At 43.5% G+C, this 15,534-nt stretch overlaps 1 long non-coding RNA gene across 5 annotated transcripts in view; it reads left to right on the top strand.

Annotated features, from left to right (window-relative positions):
* Positions 1-13,811, top strand: part of LOC138400915 (uncharacterized) — a 62,236-nt gene extending 48,425 nt beyond the window's left edge. For 3 of the 5 annotated variants that reach the window (XR_011236396.1, XR_011236395.1, XR_011236392.1), the window contains one exon: positions 10,150-11,233. This is a non-coding gene — a long non-coding RNA (uncharacterized lncRNA). Of the gene's footprint in view, positions 1-10,149; positions 11,235-12,177 lie in introns of those variants that run through there. The other 2 variants (XR_011236393.1, XR_011236394.1) reach the window with 2 other exon arrangements.
* Positions 13,812-15,534: the final 1,723 nt, after the last annotated feature.

Here is a 15,534-nt window from a genome sequence, read left to right as displayed (position 1 = left end):
ACAGCAATATTGAGCTGAGGAGTTAACCCTGTCCAATTCACTCCCTTCCCAGGTGCAGTGACCAAGGCACCGAGGGGTGAAGTAACCCACTTAGGGCCGGACACTTGTGAGAGGTCCAAGCAGGACTAGAGTTCAGGGCCTCTCAAAGGTCCAGAGCTTTTCTAGAAAGACATAATCCAATGGGGCCTATAGCATTTCTGAGTCCCTCTGGGCCACACGCCATGGGACCCCATGAGTGGACTGTCTGCCTTTCACACTGCGGGCCTGAGGTCATCACCTACACTGTGCCACCAGAGCTGTAGGAAGGTTAAGGATGATCCAGAGCTGAGATAGCAGTGGGACATTCTAGACTAAATCTTTGCTACTTTCAAGAGCTTTTTGGTGTTCATGGCCGTTTCCCATTTCCTACCCCATCCGACCTTGACAAATCTGTGAGCCCGTCTTATCACCACTGCACAGATAAGGAAACCACGATCTTGAAAGGCCGAATGACCCACCCAAGGGCACACTGCTAATTGCATAAAGATGGAACTAGAACTTAGCCCAGCATCTAAGGTGTTTTCAAGGCTCTACCTGTAGTCTTGAGAAGATCGTTCTCAGACATATGGGCTCTTATGGAAAGACTGAGAATTTAATGTGCTTGTTTAAAATACTTTGAAAACGTCCTGTTCTAGGGTAGCAGTTGATAGGTGGGGTTGGACAGAAATGACCCAACGGACAATACAGGAGTGCTCATCTCCACTCAATACTCCATCTCCAAACCCCTGTCTCACCGGCCCCTGCCATGAAGGACACAGGATTTTTCTCAACTTTCTTTATCTTTTGTTTTTTTCTATAATCCAGTCTCTGGAGTTTTTCTTCTAAAGCAAAAATTCCAACTCAAATTCAGGAATGTTCCTAACTCTGGTCCATAACAGAATTTATTCTTCACTCTTTAGAAAGCTGGACCCCATCGCTGGAACACCAGCCTGTTTAATAGATTGGGGTTGCTTTTAAGAAAGGAAATCTTAGAAAAACAATCCTCTCAGAAAAGGACGGAATAAAATCACAAGGTTTCTTGTCCACTACAGTGGAATTTCATTGAGGGAGAAGAGATGGCCCTGAGTTCAAGTCAGCCTCACCGAGCTTGCTGCTCCTGGGGAGAGGCAGATGGGCACAGATCAGTTACTATGAACGACGGAGGTGTCTGTGCTGCAAGGGATTTTTGGAAAATAAACCATTTTGAAAGGCTTATGCTAATATTCCCCAAACATGGTAGAGTCCTCAAGTTACTGTCACCTGTTTGACTTCTTACTGGAACTTCATATTTGAATAGTCTTCTGCCTGTGGCATCTCCACGTGTAGATCCATCTCAACAGGCACCTTTTAGCTGCAGCTCTCGGCGCCCCTCACACAGCCCTCGGCATTTCCCTCTCCATTCACTCGCAGCCCACATGGGCTTCCTCCCTGCAGCACCTGCCTTTCTGCCTGCATCAAAGAAAGTCAGCAGTCAGGGCCGCCCTGGATGGAGGATAAATACCCCAGCTCCCTCCCCCCTGGTGGAGGAACATCGAGGCAGCGTCTTGGCATCTCCCCAGGTCCCCAAGCAGGATGGAGCCCCAGCGGCAGCAGCAGTCACCTATGTAATCTTGTGGTCCTGTCTTTCCTCCTTTGCTTGTGTCCTCCTGTCCTGGCAATGTTTCCTGCGGTCACCTTCCAACCAAGCTTCTCACACGTGAATCCTTCTTTCAGAGTCACCTTTTGGGGGATCCAAACTGAGATATAACTCAAACTCAGCATGCTTGAAGCACATTTCTCTCCCTCCTATTTTCCCATCTCAGTTAATGACAACATCCCTGACAGCTCCCAAATCAGCAACCAGAAGAACCATTTTTTATTCTTCTCCCATATTGGAAAACCCATCATCTTTCAATTGGTCACCGATTTCTATGAATTATACCTCAAAAATCACCTCTCTCTGATTAATTCTTCCTTCACTCCCAATTCTCTTAGTTAAAACCTTCAATGAAATACTGGACAATTTTAGTAGCTTCCTAACTCTTTTATCTCCTTCATCTATTTATAAGTTACCCTCTCTCAGATCTATTCTTGATAGAGCCACATGACTTATCCTTCAAAAACACATATTGCCCTGCTAATACCTTCATTTATTTATTTATTTTCAGAATATTACAGGGATACAAACGTTTTGGTTACATAAATTGCTTTTGTACAGTGTGAGTCAAGGTTATAAGTGTTCCCATCCCCCAGATAGTGTGCATTGTACCCGTTAGGTATGAATTTACCCATCCCTTCTTCCCTTCTCCCTCCTGCTTGATTTCTGATGAATGTTATTTCCATATGTGCACATGAGTTTTTATAGATTAGTTTCAATTTAATAGTGAGCACATGTGGTGTTTGCTTTTCCATTCTTGTGATACTTCACTTAGAATAGTCTCCAGCTCCATCCAGGTTAATACAAGAGGTATTAGTTCACCCTTTTTTTATGGCTGAGTAGTACTCCATGGTATACATATACCACATTTTATTAATCCACTCATGTATTGATGGGCACTTGGGTTGCTTCTACATCTTTGCAATTGTGAATTGTGCTGCTATAAACATTCAAGTGCAGGCTAGCACAACCTCAATGGAAAGGAGCATGAAGATACCTCAAAGAACTAAAAATAGAACTACCGTTTGATCCAGCAATCCCACCACTAGGTATTTACCCAAAGGAAAAAAATAAAACATTCTGTAAAAGAGATCCCTGCCCAAAACCTTCTGATGGCTCACAGCTGCCTCCACGAGAAGGTCTGGGCTCCGTAACTCGGCACATCCTTGTGAGTGGGCCCCTGCTCTAAGTCCCTCTCTAGGCTGGGCCTCCTCCCACCAGCAACCCACCATCCACTCTCTACTTGCAAGTCCCCAGATAACCCACCGTCTTTGTCAACATTGGGCTTTGCACATGCTATTCCTTAACCTTAGAATGCCTCTTCACTTCTTTTTGGGTCTGACAAATTTGTAATATCACCAGATAACCTAATAGAAACCTCCCTTGCCTGTCCCTGACAGCCATGTTAGAGTGGTCATTCTCTCTGTCCCTACACACAGGTAGGTGGGTGCAGTATATTCTCACACTCATGTGTCTTTCTTTGGCACTTTGCTGTGAACTCCTTCAGTGCAGGGAACATTTCTTACAGTACAAATTTGTGTATTTCCTATCTAAATGCTGCCTGGCACAGAAAGTGGGTGCTCAGTATCTACATCCTCCCAGGTCCTTCAGCCCGAAGCTGGGAGTCATTCCAGACCCTTCCCTTCGTTTACACCCATGTATGCAATCCATGAATCCATCCTCTTAGTTCTCTCTCGAATCCATCCTCTTAGTTCTCTCTCAAAGCTACACCTAAGGTCCTACCACTTTTTACCACCCCCATGTTACCCACAAGATCCACCCTCACCTCCTCCTGGATAGCTGCAGGGTTCTCCTGCTGGTTTCCTCGTTTCCATCCTGCCAACCTACAGTCTATTTTCAGCAAAGCAGGTCGTCATCTTTTAAAGATGTAAGGTGGTTTAAGCCATGCCCATCCCAACACTATCCAGTTTCACCCCCATTTCACTGAAATTAACTAAAAATTCCTGCATGCTCAGCCCCACGACCCCACGGAGGTCACCTACACCTCTCTCCCTTGCTCACTGGCTCTGTCCCCACCAGCCTCAACTCACCTAGAATGCTCTCTCTTCAGTGTTGTTGACACTCTCACCTTCTCCATGTCATGCTCCAACATCACTGTCTTAATGAAAACACCAAATTTACAGCGATAATCCACCTGTCCACACCTCCCTCATTCCTTGCTTTATTTATTTTCCCCGATAGCACTCACTGGCTTTGAACATACTCTAAAATTCACTTATTTCCTATTATTACTTATTGGCTGTCTCTGCACATGAGAAGCTAAACCTCACATTTGCTGGGAACCGACGAGTCCTGGGAAAACAGAGCCTGACACACAGAAGGCGCTCAGTCATTTTAACATCAAAGGGATAAATGGAAGAATGGGTACAACTTCTTTGACTTGAGTGTCACCTTGGATGTCCAGAACTGTTTGCAAAAGATATGCCTCAGAAAGGTGGCCACCTGTTAAAATCCTGGTTAAGACTGCCTTTTCATTGGACAGATAATATTTGATAAGGATAGAGTGATTTATACAGCCAAACTCTCGAAATATAACTGATATTAAAAATTAAAAAGTGAAATTAATTTTAACAATATTTTATTTAACCTAATATTTCCATAAATTATGAGTTTATAATCAGTATAAAGCTATTATTGACCTATTTTACATTCTTTTTTATATTAACTCATCAAAATATAGCGTGTATTTTACCTTTATGGCACATCTTAATTAGGACCAGTCACCTTCAACTGCCCAACGGCCACCTCTGCTATCATATCGGACAGTGCAAATCTCTGCAATTCCCAATTTAGGAAAAGGCTCTGGGTGAAAGATTGGTTTTGTTTGCTTATTTTTGCAATAAACGAGTTACTGGAAATATATTCTAAATTCCAGTGCTTTAAATAAGTTACTTTTTAGGTCAGCCAATATAAATCCTATTAATCACTCTAATTCTGACTGTTTAACTATCAACCACATCTAAGCACTGTCGTGAACTTGGTGCCTATTGGATATATCACTAGATTGCAGACCTGCAGTTGGCCTGAGTTAGGCTAGTTGGGGATCTTTTATTATTTTTGTGTAAGAAGGTACCTATCTAGGTCAGATGCTCTGTTGCCCTGGGGGCACTATGATTTTTAAAGTTGAGAAGCAATGTGAGAAGAGAGTCCCTGATGACTTTTCCCTCCTACCCATTTGTAGGTGTGCATAGTTCTTCTATGAAGGATTGCTGGCCTTGAACCTAGAGCAAATTGCCTGATAGCCTTGAGTCAAACAATTATACTACTTTTCCATATGTAAAGCTCATTGCCAAATTGTGAGCAACATAGCTCAACTGTGACAGGTCATATACTATCAGTGGCTTTAGAAACCTGATGCATTGATCACTTAAGATTTTGTTCAGAGAGGTATTTATCGAGCTAGTATGGAGCTAGGCATTTCACATGTGCATTTAATCCCCTCAACAAACCAGTGTGGTCAAAGGACTCTGAGGCCCAGAGAGCCTGTGGCCCTTTTTAATGAGGATTTACTATGTGCTGGGCCCTATCATGCTTTATTTTATTGACTCTCCCCAAACCCTAAGAGGGAGATACCTTTATTTTCCCCACTTCATTGACAAGTTTTCAGAAGGTTAAAACACTTAGTGAGACCTCTCTGATTCTGACTTCTAGTTTCCAGAATTTGTTGAAAGTCATGGTCTAAGGAAACAGAGTGAAATGATACAGTAATATATAGTTGGACATTTTTGCCAACGCTTTTATATCCATTTTAAAATGGCATCTTCCGAGATTTGCTTTTCCTGGCAAGATGGTGAAGTAACAAAATGGAGATGTTGGATAACTTTGTTAAAGTCAAACGTGGTGAGATGCAGATGGGAGGTAGAAGGCTGCTGATTTTCAAAAATGGATCTGAGAAATGACAATCAGGTCTAGAAGGCCAGATACCAAAAGGGAGGTTGTCTAGGTCTTTGCAGTTACGTGCTTTTGTTTTCCCACATTTCCTTGGTGAGGGGAAGGGGCTTGCCCCATCACCTTGGCAGGAAGCCATCCCCTGGTGCTGGCACAGGATTGGCTGGGGGCAGAGCTGACAACAGGAGGCCCTGACAGGCCCCTGAGCACCCTCTGCCCCAGCTCCCACCTGGGCTGGGTGGGGACGGTTTCGTAGGAAGCAGCTGTAGAAAGAGTAGAGCCCCAGGAACTCTCTAGAGTGGCTCAGTCACCTAGCACAGAGCATGGGTCACTCTGGGGAGGTCCAGCCCCCTGTAATCAGGGGACCCCTGCACCTTGATGCCATGCCCTAGCCTTGTCCTCACTATGAGGCAGGGAAAGCCTGGGCCTGGGGTCATCCTCCCAGGGACACCTGTCCGGACAGGGCGGCTGGTGTTCCCAAGTGCATGTGGACTCAGCAGGAAATGAAAAGGTTGGGGCCAGCCCCATAATGGAGCCATCCCACTGGATGGCACAGCACGTTTGGTCAGGCAGAGCACAAAATAAAGGAAGCTTAGTAAATATTCTCAAAGGGATCAGGAAACACAAATGAGAACACACTGCCACAAACAATGTTAATTATTGAAATTAAGAGTATAATCGAGGGACTGAATAGCAGGATGGGTACAGTGGAAGAACATATCAGTGAGCAGAAGGGCAGGCTAAGCATCTCAGAAGACCTTGGGAAAACAGAGGGGAATGGTAGAACTAAGAACATGGAGAATAGAAGCATTGGGCAGGAGTCCCAGAAAGAGAAAAAAATAAACAGGAAGTGAAAACATACACAACTTCAGAATGCAAAGTCTCATAGATGTGACAATTGTAACAGGGATGTTAATGTGTCTTTAAAATAATCACTGTCTGATCAAGGAGCCAATAATTAGCAATAATTTGGAATATTTGAGAAATAATATAAGCGTGATTTAATGCTGTGTTGTCCAATACTGTAGCTGATAGCCATGTGTAGCTCTTGAGCACTTAAAATGTGGCTAATGCAAGCGAATTTTAAAATTTTATTTAATTTTAATACATTTAAATTTAGATTTAAAAACCTAGTGCTTGATTCAGGTATTGGAAAACTTTTAAGTATGCTTGGAGCAACTTGGATATGTGAATCTCCTCTTTTGATTCTAAATTGAAATCTAAATACAAATCAAATGTATCTGAAGCAAGTTTAGTATTAATATTTATGTTGAAATGTGCTGTAAGAGTAAAGTTCACCCCAGGTTTTTAATACTTAATACCGAAAAAAGAATGTAAAGTATCTCACTAATACTTTTATATTGATTATATGTTGAAATTATGCAATTTTGGATATATTGTACTAAATAAAATATATTACTAAAATTAGTCTTACCTGTACATTTTTAGTTTTTTAATATGGCTATTAGAAAATATTAAATAATATATATGGCTAGCATTATATTGCTATTGGAAGCACTGATCTAATCGGTATACATATAACTTACATCCACAGAGAATATTCAATTTGAGTTCTCAAGGAAGAAAGGAAACTTTAATAAAAACCAAATAATCAATATATGCAGATTTTGCTTTCTGATCATAATGAAATAAAGAAATCAGTAACAACAACAAAAAAGCTTCGGACATCTCCTAGGCCCATAAAAAATAATAATATGTGCTATATAATCATTGTGGTTAAGAGGAAATTTTAAAAGAAATTATAAAATACTTACAACTGAACAAAGATAAGTGTCAAGTGTTAAACTTTATGACCTATAACTCAAGTAGCAGTTAAAATTTTGCATAATTTTGAATATATTAATAGCAAACAAGACATATTGAAAAGCAAAGACCAACTGCATAACTGAACCTAGGAGGAAAAAGAAAAAGAATAACAGAATAAAACCAAAGCAAGGAGAAGGAAGGATGTAAAATAGGTAAGAAGGAAAATTAATGAAATAGCCTAAAATCCCCAATAAAATATGATCCTACCAGAAGTGGGAGGACAAAGGTGGCTATGAAATTCTACACACCAACACATTTAAAAATGAGATGAAATGGACAATGTCACAAGGAAAAATAGCAATCCTGGACTAGAGGAACGAAAAGAAAGGAGTTGACATGGAGTCAAAGAAAGCAGTCCCACTGCCAGACGGATGCCTGCAGACATATCCCAAAACCCACTGCACGTGAAACCCACTCGGGGAGGTGCTTGTGTGAGTGGTTTGGGAGCCAGAGTACGTGAGAACCCAGGGGAAAGTAGCAAAATAAGATGAAACAGAAAGGGCCTTGTGTGAGCTCACTGTGCCATGGCCTGAGTAGAAGTACGATTTCAATTCCTTGCACTGGAGGAGATAGATGTACGGTTTCTTTAAATGATATAAAGAAGTTGCAGGTGAACTTCTCGGCCTCTGCTTTGCTTCTTTATTGCATTTCAAAAATATGGTAACACAAAGTTTATTGCTTCACTTCCCACTGGTTTCTCCCATTTTCCAATTTCTAAATGGACAGCTCTTTAGAAAGGAAATGGCTTTCTTTTCCTCGGGATACATTCTCAGCACTTACCTGCTCACTAAGGGCTCCTGATTTGACTCCACAAGACAAATTCCCGATGCTAAGTGGAGACACTGAGGCCCAGAGCCAGCAAGATGGATCATTTTCCTAGTTCTAAAGCGGTGTGTGTGTGTGAGAAAGAGAGAGAGAGAGAGATCAACTTTGTTTCTTCTTTGCTTCTGTAGATGTAGCTAACAAGGCTAATTTCAGGGCTTATCTTCTGGGTGCAATTTCTTAAGTTTATAGCTGGAAATGATCTAATTTAGGCAGCGGAGGTTACCTAAAGTAAATACAGCACTTGTTTAGTGGGGTGGGGTAGACATGCACCACCCCTAAAAGAAGATAAAGACATCTGAACTGTTGGAAATACTTAATTGATCAAGGCATCACATTTTCCTGATATAACCAGATAATGGCCATCCCCCCACTGTGCTTTGGGCCTGTAGGCGGGACCACAGGGCCAGTCCCTTCTGCCTCACAGGTGATGAGTCCCTCTGCCTCACCCACCAGGCACTCTCCCTTTGTCTGCAATAACTCAGAGGAGCAGGTTGGAGCCCAGGCAGCAGAGACGCGGCCTAACAGCTGACTGAGCCAGGTGCGGCTCCATTGGCTGCAGAGGCCGGGTCGAGCTCTATTTTCTTCTGTACATAAAGATAAGAAGCCAAGGGCCCCCTTCCGAAAGCAAACACGTTTAATTGGAACCACCGCCTCCCCATGGTTCACCGGATGGAATTTACAATGGTGTTTACCCTTTTCCGCAAAAGTAGCAAATGAATCAATCCTAATAGGAAGTATAAATCTAGGACATATAAATCCCCAGCAGATGCATTTTCAACCGCACAGGGAAGGAGTCACCGAGAAGGCCACTGCAACTTCTGTTTTGCCCAGAAGTAAGAGTAACAAGTGGTCCAGATCTGTTGAGAGGAAGCAACTTCAGCTACGAGCCAAACAAGTCTTTGCATGTGCCAACTCCTGCCCGGCCCCTTTGAGCAGTGGGAATTCAGACAAAACTTCAGGAATGCTTTCCGGGGCAGCTGTGGTGCATTCAAAGTAGAGAAACTGCCTTAATCTTTGCAAAACCAACAAAGATAAGCAATAGCTTTAGCTGGGCTGAAATTAGCCAACGCACTGCTACACAATGCCCCGGTGACCATTATCCAGGGTCTGACCGCTGAACGGCACTGCGCAAGTATGCTGGCAATGTTTAACAAACCATCTGTCTTGTACCTGTTCCCACTAAACAGGAGCCTTTGTGTGAACCCTGAGTCCATCCAGCACGTCTGCTGTCTCCCCAGCAAGTGAAATCTCCTCGTCCTGTTGTGTTAATTTCACAACTCTCTTGGTTGTGGTTTGTCCTCCTACAAAGTGGCTTGTGGCCCCCAGAAATTTTTGAAAGGGGGCCATGGCTTTGTGTCTGTCCATCCATTACTTTCCATAGCACCATGTATGTAAAAGCCTAACTGGCTTGGTTAATTTTTCCCTCATTTTATCTTCTTTTAAGAGGAATTTCAATATTCATTCAAATGTAGCTATTGTTGATTTTATTTTTTCTTGGTTAGTTGTCCTTAAATTAGAAACCTCTATCTCTTGCTCTTTTTTTCTCAGTTATACTTTTTATACCTCAGTGAAATATTTTCTGCCTAAATCTCCCACTCTGAGGAGTTCACTGATTATGTTATGTGTTAGGTTGAACCGTTTGGACTTAAAGTTTTCATAGGTTTAAAACAGTCAAATATGGGCATTTTCAAATGGTCCAACATGTGTATTTCTTTGTAAAATTGTCCATTTTATTTTAGAGTAGAGGTTTGAGAGGATAACCAAACCAATACACGGATTTCATTTTGTTTAAAAAAAGTTTTTTGTTTTTTAAGAAAATAAAACAAAATTCTCTTTTAAGAATTTATTTCTCTTTTTCCCCTGCTCTGCCTTTCCTGACTCTCAACTTCTCCCCGTCACCCTCAGGAGTAAAATGTCCCATTTTCTTTTTCTAGATGTCACAGTGTTAATGTAGTTCCGGCTATCTCAGACACACCTTCGCAGTGGTAACCACAGGAATCCGCTCAGCCTTCCAAGCTGTCCTTGACACACACCCTTAAATCCCTGCCTGGCAGACAGGCGACCTGAGGCTGCTGCCACAGTCACCACCTGAGTCACCACCTCACCTTGCTGCCTTATCTTGGACTCCCTGGGACTTTCAGGACGCACATTTCTTTATCTACCCAAGGGGCTAGTTTTAACCAGGGGCAAACACTGAGTTAGACGTGCAGGAGATTCCAAGATACGGTGACTGTAAAGGGGAAATCCTCTCTGTGGTTAGAGACGGGTACAACGTGTCAGTCTATTCCTTGTCCTCCTACCAGAGCTCAGTGTGATGGTCCTCTGTGTCTGCTCATTATCTTTGGCGTGTCCTAAACTCAATTCTGTCTTTAGAGCAGACAGACCTCATTGAAGGAATGCATGTACCCATGATTTCTTTCCAGAGGAAATTTGCAAAACAAAGCAGTCAACGTGAAAACGGCAGCATAACAAATGTTGTCCTTAAATTTAAATTTTCTTTGAAGCCAGGAATTAAAGCAAAGATGGGGATGGGGGAACATCCTCAGGTTTCAACTCTCCAAATTTCCGGCCAAAGAGAAACCGTTGTGGGAGTATTCTGACAGATTGGCGGTCACCTCTGGGGACTCTAGAAAAGAGAAATTCCTTCACATTTTTAATCTCATTCTTTAATTTCCATTTTGGCTTTAGTTATCTGTTTTGTAAGGTAATCTGACATTAAATGCATGATGCATTAATACAATGTGTGTGCATGTGTGTAGTATCTATGAGTGTGTCTTTTCATCTGATATTTGAGTTGTTTCTACACTTTGGCTTTTGCGAATAACGCTGCTGTAAACAAGTGTGTACATGCATGTGTTTGAGTCCCTGTTTTCAGTTCTTTTGTGTATATACCCAGGAGTGGAGTTACTGGCTCATTTGTAATTTTTGTTAAATTTTTTGAGGAATCGCCAAACTGTTCTCCACGGAAGCTGCACCATTTTACATTACTACCAGCAATGTACAAGGGTCCCAATTTCTCCACATCCTCACCAACGCTTATATTCCTTAATAAACAAGCAAGCAAACAAACAAACAAACAAACAAACCATGGCCATTTTGTGGGTGTGAAAAGGTATCTCACTGTGGTTTTCATTTACATTTTCCACGGGTCATCTTTGTCCACATGTCCTTTGGAATGAACTTCAAGGACCAGGGTGTGCACCCTCTTGTGTTTGTTGAGAGTGATTTGTGGGTCCCTCCAGAGGTGCTCCTGACATCTCCTAAGAGCCACATATGGCTGCAAGGGCTGATGTCTCCCTCAATGGGGTCCCACTTTCTAAAGAGAGTCATTGCCACCAGGCAGAGCAGGGCAGGAGGGAGGAGTGGTGTGTACCCCGCAATGAGGGACATAAGAGACGGCTTCATTCCTGGCAGTGGGGGAGTGAGGTCCTGGAGTCCAGAGAGTGGAAGCGGCCAGGCTTTGCGAAGCTGGAAGAAAGAACACCTTTCGCCTAAGCAGGACCAGAGCACCGCAGTGTGTTCTGAGAGCACAGGCAGAGCGAGGCATCCCCAGGCTGGGAGCAGGTGGTGAGGTGGGGTCTCAGGTGCAGGAAGCAGGTCTCAGTGCAGGCTCAGGCCAGGGACATGCAGAGTTTTGGGGTCCAAAATACATGGGTGGGTCCACAAAGATACAAATCTAAGAACAATTCTTGCTCTTTAGCCTAGAGCTTTCTGTCCCCCGTTTTGGGTTCAAATGGTGGTTCTCAACTTTGGCCACAGGTAAGAGCTCCTTGGTGAGCTTGTAAATACCCTGAAGCCCAGGCCAGTTAAGTCAGATCCACCCTACGTGGGACTCAGACATCGGTATTTTAATGTTTCCCGGGTGATTCAAATGGGAAGCCAAGTTTGAGAAAAGTAGAATTTTAGGTTTAACATAGTAGGTTTAAAAAGTGGTATTTATTTCATTGTTGTTTTTGTTATAGAGAATATGGGCACCCTGTAGAAGTCTGGAGGAAATGAGGATGATGAAAGAAGATGACGCCACCTGTTGCCTTGTGGCCTTGTGACTGCCGCAGCTGATGCAGCCTGTTCCCTGCTTGGGGGCCCCATTCCTAAAAGGACAGATGAGGGCTGGCAGCCAGGGCCAGGTTGTGCTGCTGGGGACACAGGCCGCCATGTGTATTCTGTGTCGTCGGTGCTGAGGCAGGCACAGTGAGCGCTGCACTCAATAAATGTTTATAGGATGAGTGAATGGAAGCAGGAAGGCATGAATTCATGAAAAGCGGCCCAAGACACGGTCCCTGCCCTCTAGGAACTTACAAAGGGAGAGTTGAATAGGCATTACAATGACAATAATCGGATGGCAGTAATAGTTCCTGCATCGGTGGTTGTGTGTGTCTGTGCACGCAGCCCTGCAGCCAGGGAAACCAGGGGAGGGATTTCGAAAACTCTGGTAGCTATGGCCTCTCTTATCTTTATTAATGCCCTGCAAAGCTCTGTCACACTGCCTCCTCCTTAATAAAACATAGAAACAGGAGCAGAGCAAAAGCCAAGGAGGCAGGTGCCAGAGCTGCCCAGAGCCCACCTGGGCAGTCACAGAGACATCCAGGAGAGCAGAGCAAACCCAGCCCCTGGTATGTGGAGTTATTTGCTGACTGCTTGCAGCTTTGCTTGTTTGATAAGAGTTCCCCAAGTTCTCTAGCCCACAGATAAATTAAAGAGCTGATAAGCCCGTAGTTCCTTGTCAATGAGAGCTTCCTTTTCGGAAATGGTGGTTGTAGGGGAAAGGACACCTACAGGAGGGGGTGAGCCCGAGCTTGTCTGATTATCCACTATCTACTTGCCCTTGGTAAGGGGATGATTTCTCTGAACTGCAAAGCAGGCAGCAGTTTCTGTTCTGTTTTTCTTAGCCGGTGGTTGTAGAATTCAGCAATATAGGTCTAAAAGGTACCTTCTCATCCTCAGGTGGTTTTAGCCTCCTGCCACTCCCAGGGCAGAGGGTACACAGGACCCTCATCACAGAGCCAAGCCCCCCAGGTGTCCAGACTCATCCGGCCTGAGCCGGAGCCCAGTGTTGTGCTCGGGTCCCAGGGAAAGCAGACAGCTCCAGTAGCCGGTAGGTGCTAGGTTTCTACAAGGCCACCAAAGAACCCTTTATAAACACAGCTCTCGTAGTCACTACTGCTATTTTAATTCTTCCTCTCTTTTCCTTCTGTTAGGCATCCCTCTTTCCTGTTCAGAAAGAAAATGGCCTTTTCCCTCACTGTTCATTCTACTATTTTTTTGTAGATCCAGATCAAAATGCATGTCGGTGGCCTTAGGTGGCCGGTGAGTTGGTGGCGCAACTGGGGTGTGGACGTTGACCCCTGCCGGCCAGCCCAGGGCCCTTGTGTTGGTGAGAGCTGTCCACCTGTTTACTCTGAGCCCTCGGGGTGGCTGTCCCCAGGGCAGCTCACGTGAGCTGTGGACACCTAGGGTCAGGCCAGGGGAGCTGGGCCTAGGCCAGCATGTTCACACGCCATTTGAAGAGTTGGTATTTCATTTAATCTTTAAATTTTTTTAATATATATTTTTGTGGTCAGCCATATCAAAGAGCTTCTGTGTATTCTTTTGAGAAGTGATTTTAAAATCCCAACTTGTTTCTGAGCTTTTTGAGGAGAGAGGAGCAGGAGATTAAATAGAAATTGGAGAGAGAATGTTCGATACCTGTCATGGCTCTGCTGACGTCTGGGTCTGGGATTTACAGATTCCTCTCCTTGGGCCTCATTTTTCTCATCTGTAAAATGGGGAGATGGACTCTTTTTTATGGTTCTCAAACTTTTTTTTAAAACTAACGGGTCCTATTTTCAAATAAATTCTTATGCACAGACCACAATCTATAAAACCCAAAAAAGAGATATTTTATTAGCTTAGTAACTAGATGGTATACTAGTTCTTAGCTTAAATTTGTAATATTGTAACATTGACGAATCATAAAGAGAATGATACTGTGATTTTATGGTTAACATCTAAACATACTTTTTTTTTTTTTTTTTTTCTTTTTGCCACAGAGTCTCACTCTGTTGCCCAGGCCTGGAGTGCAGTGGTGGCGTCATCACAGCTCACAGCAACCTCAAATTCCTGGGCTCAAGCATCCTCCTGCCTCAGCCCCCTGAGTAGCTGGGACTACAGGTATGCACCCTGATGCCCAGCTAATTTTTTAATTTTTTGTAGAGACAAGCTCTCACTATATTGCTCAGGCTAGTCTCAAACTCCTGGCCTTAAGTGATCCTTCCCCCTTGGCCTCCCAAAGTGCTAGGATTACAGGCATGAGCCACAGTGCCTGGTCAACATAGTTTTTATTATATAAAAAGTAAAGTTGGGGGTCTTAGACATTTGCAAATCATGTCAACTTCAGTATACAATTTTTTAAAAATAATTTTATTGGTTGCACAGTTTGGATAAAATTTTGATTCACGGAGCTGAGCACTTGCAAACGATACCTTTTTAAAAACAATCTCTCTGCAATCTCCACATTTTCCTCAGTGACCAGGGAAGGGCAGTGAAGCCATATCCTGAGGCTGGCACCAAAGTATCCACCTGGTGGAGTCAGTAGAGTGTCCTAACTTAGTGGACTGTGCATGCCATTTGTAATTCTAGTTTTCAAGTAACTTCTATAACATAAAAATATTGTAGGCAAATGTTTTCTGGCCCCTAAAACACATGCTAGGAAAGTAAGATCAACAGAAAATTATTAACCCCCTGAGCTGTGCTCCATAGCTGGTGTAGACAGTAAATATCTGGATGGAAATATGAAAATATTTTATTTGACTTTGGTGCTTTATCTTCACACTAAGTATGAAGCATTAAGATGAATAAACTGCTTTATTTTTAACCTTGTGTTCTTCAGGGTCATTTAATATAGCTGTGTGGATCCATTTCTGATGAGTCTCCCAGTCTGCAACAAATCAGTGCAGAAACAATTCCATTCACCGTCATCTTCCCCTGGACTCTCACTTTTCCTCGTGCTATCAGGAAAGAAACTTTTAATCGAATAGCATTGTTGGGCATTCTCACCCAAGGATGCCCGGAACAGTGTGCCGGTCACCCAGAAGGCTCAGCTCAGTGCCGTTGATACTTTCTTTGCTCCCTGTCAATGCCTACTTGGTGGCACTTTTATCTTCTGTTACCTGGAACAAAAGATACACATCATTTTGAGACTGTGAGTGGCGTTGCTGGCTTTGTCAGAGAGCGATACTTTCCACCTGGCCAGGGGCGGGCAAGGCGCAGGAAGGAGTTACCGGGCAGGCTCCACCTCTGCAGTTCAGACATTGCCCACTTGGACAGCCCAGCAATCCCGA

This window comes from Eulemur rufifrons, chromosome 20 (assembly GCF_041146395.1).
Source record: "Eulemur rufifrons isolate Redbay chromosome 20, OSU_ERuf_1, whole genome shotgun sequence".
Classification (NCBI taxonomy): Eukaryota; Metazoa; Chordata; class Mammalia; order Primates; family Lemuridae; genus Eulemur; species Eulemur rufifrons.
This window is presented reverse-complemented; position numbering and strand designations above follow the sequence as displayed.